The sequence below is a fragment of the Melanaphis sacchari genome, unplaced genomic scaffold (assembly GCF_002803265.2).
Source record: "Melanaphis sacchari strain LSU unplaced genomic scaffold, SCAv2.0 Contig73_pilon_pilon, whole genome shotgun sequence".
NCBI lineage: Eukaryota > Metazoa > Arthropoda > Insecta > Hemiptera > Aphididae > Melanaphis > Melanaphis sacchari.
This window is the reverse complement of record NW_020271525.1, coordinates 532,084-538,083: the sequence shown is the minus strand read 5'-3', so window position 1 is coordinate 538,083 and position 6,000 is coordinate 532,084. Positions and strand designations below refer to the sequence as shown.

Sequence of the window (6,000 nt, the reverse complement as noted above, 5' to 3'; positions counted from 1 at the left end):
TTTCTTTTATCATTATTTATTTTATTGTTAAAATTTAGAAAGTTAAGTAAATATAATTATATAGTATAAATTTTCAATTGTATAATGAATAAAATAACTATAAATAAATCGAAACAAAATTTATAAGCGTGCACAGAACTGAATTAAAATGTTTATTTTAAATTATTAGTATCCATTTTTATATGTGTAGGTAGTTATTCATTATTCATACATATGAATGCAACATTAATGGATGTAATAACCGTAACTCGTTCCATGTATAGAAATGGCTTAATCGGTTTCTATAAAATCCAAGTTTTCTAGAAATCATTTGATGATGAATTCGGTGTACCTACATAACATATAATATAATATTGTTACTTTTTAAAACTAAAATAAAGATAAAAATTTTCTTACTGAACTAGATAATATAAATTTATAATAATTAAGTACGTTCGAATTACATAATATACATTGTGATATCTGATAATTTTGATAAAATAAAAAATGAATGGTGGATAAACCATAGATTAAGTATGATTTAACTTGAATGAGCTTAACACACGTTAAGCAACACTTAAGTGAAATATAAAGGTCAAATACATTCTTATGTATTATTAGTTTAAGATTTTAGCTATAAGTGATCGAAGAGGTGGACGATGTGACGGCGCTATCTTCTATACTACCATGAATACGCTGTCTTTCCACTAGATCGTGTGATACGGACTATTAACGACTTAAAATGCCATCATAATCAAAGTACGAGTTCTGAGTAATACCATTGATTGTAGATAGTATCAATTTTACTTACCGCAATGTTATAATAATATATTAATTTATTGAATAGACTATATTATGAGCGTCTTAATACACTATTAATAAATGATTATATAATTATTATTAGGTATTCGTTTTAATATTGCCTAACTACAATACAATATAATAATAAATTATCAAAAATGTGAGTGGTTGGAAAAACATGATTTGGTTTTTATTTTACTTTAAAATATTCCATGGCTAATATTACTGATTATAAACATAAATATAACTATTGCTTAATTTTTGTATACAGTATTTATTATTTAACTGCATTAAGATATGTATTTTATTTTTATTAAATTAATTCAATGTATAAAGTTACAAAAATGAAAGCATAAATAGGTCACAAATACATGCATAATGCATATTTTGAAATTTTTTCTGACATGAAATATAAAATAGCCAAAATATAAAAATAATTGTTTGTAAAAATTAAAAATAGTATTATATATATATTAATAATATTTTGAATTTTATTGGTAGTTTTGTTTAAAACGATTTTGTTTTTGTCATAATAATCAGAATAAATATGGGTCATTTATATAACAAAAAAACTTTTCAAAATATTTCGAAAAATGTTTAAATAAACTTATTCAAATTTATTGGAGCTCCCTTTTTACTATTCCACATTAAATTGTGTACTGATAACTTCACACCTAGCATTTACTTTTTAAAACAGTTCAAAAATCTTTTAACAATATTCATTAGACTTATTAGACATTTTTAGATACTTATTGAAATTTAGAATTTCTTAAGCCTCTCTATAATTTATACTTCAAGAACTTTTTATTTCAAACTTCACATCACTTCAACTTTAAACTTCAATTTCGTTTTCAAATAAAAATTTCACTTTGATTTAAACATCAATTTCCAATCTCAAAATATTGTAGGATGATTTTTGTTTAGTTGTAATTGTTAATTTTTTTTTTTTAAATAAATAAATATTTGATGCCAGTTGTGAAGTTAACAGTACAAAGTGTAATGTGGAAATGTAGAATAAGTAAATAGGAAAGCTATAAGAAATTTAAAATTTTTCCAATAACTAACAAATTGTTTGAACATTTTTGAATGGTTTAATAAAATATATTTATTGAAAAAAAAAATGTTCCGAATAGATCGACAACATAACTGTAATGGTGGTGTACAATTTATGTTTAATAAACTCCTTAGATTGCCTTACGTCAAACATAAAAAAAAAATTTTAGATAATCTTCTCCTGAAAATGATGAAATTTTAAGTATATATTTTAATTGTCTCAAAAAATTTGGTTAACGTTTAAAAAAAGTTTTTCAAAAGATAATTACCCTAAACCAAGAATACACTTTTCATTTTAAAATGGTTTAAAAACCATAATATATTCAAATTTATAGTTTTATAGTAAGTTACATAGTATATTTGATTTATCCATGTACAATGTCAGGAAAGCAACTTATATATACGTCCCTCTTATCTACCAACTCCTTTTATTATGTTTGAAATGTATTCATTTAATACAATTTAATATTTTTATTGATTTCATGAGTGTGACATCTAAAAAAGTTCCAGTTGAAAAATTTAAAGGTTTGATGATGACCGATATATCAGTATATACTGCCGTATACTATATTTACATATTTTTTTAAATATTAATGTATTATGTAGGCGTATTTTTGTTAAAATATTACACGTTTATTTGATATTTTATTTTGTTTTTAAACATAGCTTTGTGCGATTGGCGAAAAAACATTATCATAGTAGATAATATTTATATGTTAAAATATATATGTTTAAAAGTAAAAAACAATGTGAAGTCTTTATCATTAAAAATATACCCAAATTTCTTCCCATTGTGTCTACGCATTTAATACATATAATAAAATATTTCGATAGGCAGATACGTACGTAGAGTATAATAATATGAAGTCTACAATGAAATTGTATTTAATTATAGTTATTTAACCTTGACGTTAGTTATTTGAACATTACACTATGTTATTAATATAATAGATTCATATTTATTGACTATTTATACTATTCGTATTTTAATGATCATATTTAAATTTGTTTTAACTTCCGTAATTTGTAAAATAAAGATGAAAGTAAAACAGAAAAAAAATGATTTTAGGCCTAGCGCGTAGAGCGCAAAATCTTGCGGAGCGTTCCAGTAACGGATTTCCTCGAGGTAGAAAAATATGTACAGTGCATCGCGATGTGCCGTTCCGTCACAACGTGAGCGCGATATTATTAACACGACTTGTTCTCGCGAATGCTCCAATACGTCACGAAAATAAATCGTTAAACTTTTTTATTTATTCACCTCCCCATAAAATATTTTTCACTATTCCAAGAACTGTGTGTGTAAATATATTTTTTTAATTTAATATTTTAGGCAATTTTAGTCGCCCTATTCTATTATTACTCCAATTTCGCTAGTTAATATTATCAGTAACACGTGCAATAATATACAAATTATATTTCAAATTAGTATTGTATTTTTATATGGTTTATTGTTGCTCTCAATGCCATTGAACTTTAACCAGTACCGAACTTAATAATATACGTATTTTGTTGGATATGGCATTACTCATGAGCATATAGTGCAATAAGGTAAGAATAAATAAATAGATATTTGAATATTTTTTATTATTAATATAAATACGTAAGCATAATAATAGGTATGTGATATAATTATTATTGTACTGTTTCGTACAATCGGATTTATTACTTACACTGTAATTATACGAAGAAAACGTTAATATTGAATAAATTTCAAATCTTAAAAGTTAATCACTTCTAAAACAATCATTTAAATCTTTGATCAAAATTATGACCTTTTATGATGTTATATGAAAAAATACTTTTGTAATAGAACTTTGTTCATTTTTATCTACAGTAGGATGCGTAATAGGGATATTCTATTGTTGCATTGAACGAATTTCTAGAAAATTATTAAAAATATTATTTTATAGTTATTTTATTAATAAAACTAGCAAACGTTTATTATACGTACAATTATTTTTGTATTTTATTATAATAATTGAAAAAGTAAAATAACTGTATACGATTTTTTTTCGAAATTTGTGAAACACCTATCCTTATGATAATAGTATAAAGCTAAATAAATAACCAGGGCTTGCATTTGTAAAAAAAAAAAATTATATGTTTTATACAATTAAAACGTTACACAAATTTTGAGTTAATCGTTATTCAGTATTAAAACGTTATTCAACTTTTGCGTTTATCGTTATTCAAAATTAAAATTTTTAATTTATTTTATAAATTATAACTATTAAATGATAAAAATGAATTATCTTGTTTAATGATATATTATGTATAACGTTTCACGTTATGTTTTGTTTTGTTTTATTTAATTATTTATGTTTATCGTTTTCCGTTATAATTACATTTACAAATTTTAATCGTTTTTTTGTCAAATATAACGTTATAATCATAACATTAATACAACGTTTGCAAGCCCTGTAAATAACAATATCAATGGTTAAAAAAAAAAATAAATAATAAAAAAAAAATGTTATTTTATTATTACCTTCTATTGTGTTGTTATTGAATCAAAGTAAATTATTATTACCTAATTGTTTATGGGTACTGATTCGTTATATTTATTTTTTATGATACATTTTACTCAGTTCACTTTTTTTGTGAATGTGGCACAAGTAGGTAGTGATTTCATGGGCAAAGATAGCAGAAAAACCAATTGGAGTAGGTTATGTATTTTTTGTTACTTTCGATATTGGAATGTACTATTTAATATGAACCACCTATGTTCTATTATAATATTGAAATAAAAATAAAAATAAAATAAAATGTAAGTATGTAGTTGCTATGTATATTTTAATATTTCAATTAAGTAAAGTATAAAATATTCACTATTCAGTGTTTATTTTATAATACCTACAATTTATCAGAAAAAAACTAAAAAAATATTATTTTTTATTCGATTTTTTAAAAACTGTTTATGTTCTGTTTATATACATTCGATGATTTAAAACGAACTGCAGAAAAACGCAATAACAAAAAATAGTAGTGTACTCGTATTTTGACTCAACTTTACAAAATTGAACTCTTATATGCGGATTTTAAACAAGATAAAAACTGAATGTTCAAATTTTTTTTATGCTTGAATTATAAAGTTGTAAGATATATATTCACTTATCTGAAATCACTATTTTGACTTTTAAATTAAAAAAAAAAAAAATGTAATGACAACTATAGGTTTTGCATACTACACCTTACAACAATGCATAAATTTACTATGGTTATGCAAGTGCCAAGTATAGAAAGCAAAAATACATTTTATAGGTTAATGGTTAGAACTATACGTTATTTGTAATAAAATTATGTTTTTACTTTTCAAGAATATTAATATTGCGTATAAATAATCTGAATTTTAAAATAAATAAATATTTTATTAAACATTTTTTTAGAGAATAATTTTTTTAGTTTTTATTTTTGATTGTGTTGAGTATAACATAAAAGACAAAATAATAATATAATAATAAATATAACATAATTAATAATGTACACATGATCATATTTTCTTCACAATGAAGACTCTTTCGAAAAATAGCTCAGTTATGAAGAACAATATTATATAATAACTTAATCAGGTTGATTGAATAATTTGAATATTATATTTCAACACACATATAAAGAAAAATAGAAAAAGACTATTAAGCTAAATGATAGATTATTACGCTGGTTGTTTTGAAAATAAAATAACATTAGGAAATTTATATGTCTTGTGTAGAAATTATGAATTGGAGTTTCATTAATTTCATGAATGAGAATGATATTAATTTTTTACTGTGAGTTATCATTATTTATCGTAATATTGACGAATAACATAATACTTATGGTTCCTGATACCTAGATATTAATTTATTGTCATAAAGTTATTTATAATTTATCATGTAACCAAAATTTAATAGATAAATTCTTTAGAATACACTGTTATTATAAAGATTTCAAAGTTTATCTTCACAATGAAAGAGTTATAAATTTGTAATAACGTCATTATTTTTATTTTTTATTCTATCATCTTAAAGTGGAACATAATGAAATACTATTTAATTTGATATATATCATTGTCTTTCAATATAAAATGGACTGAATTCTTATTGGTTTAAAGTCCAAAGAAAGCAATTTTTCCGAGTGAATTGCATTCAATTATTTTTTTACACAATACGTATTTTTCATGACAGT

At 22.6% G+C, this 6,000-nt stretch overlaps 1 protein-coding gene across 2 annotated transcripts in view; it reads left to right on the top strand.

Moving 5' to 3' along the window:
- Positions 1 to 2,996: 2,996 nt before the first annotated feature.
- LOC112600976 (tachykinin-like peptides receptor 99D) overlaps positions 2,997 to 6,000 on the top strand; it is a 225,075-nt gene continuing 222,071 nt past the window's right edge. For both annotated transcript variants that reach the window (XM_025348348.1, XM_025348347.1), the window contains exon 1: positions 2,997 to 3,384. The gene's annotated coding sequence lies outside the window, so the exon portion shown is untranslated. The remainder of the gene's footprint in view (positions 3,385 to 6,000) is intronic.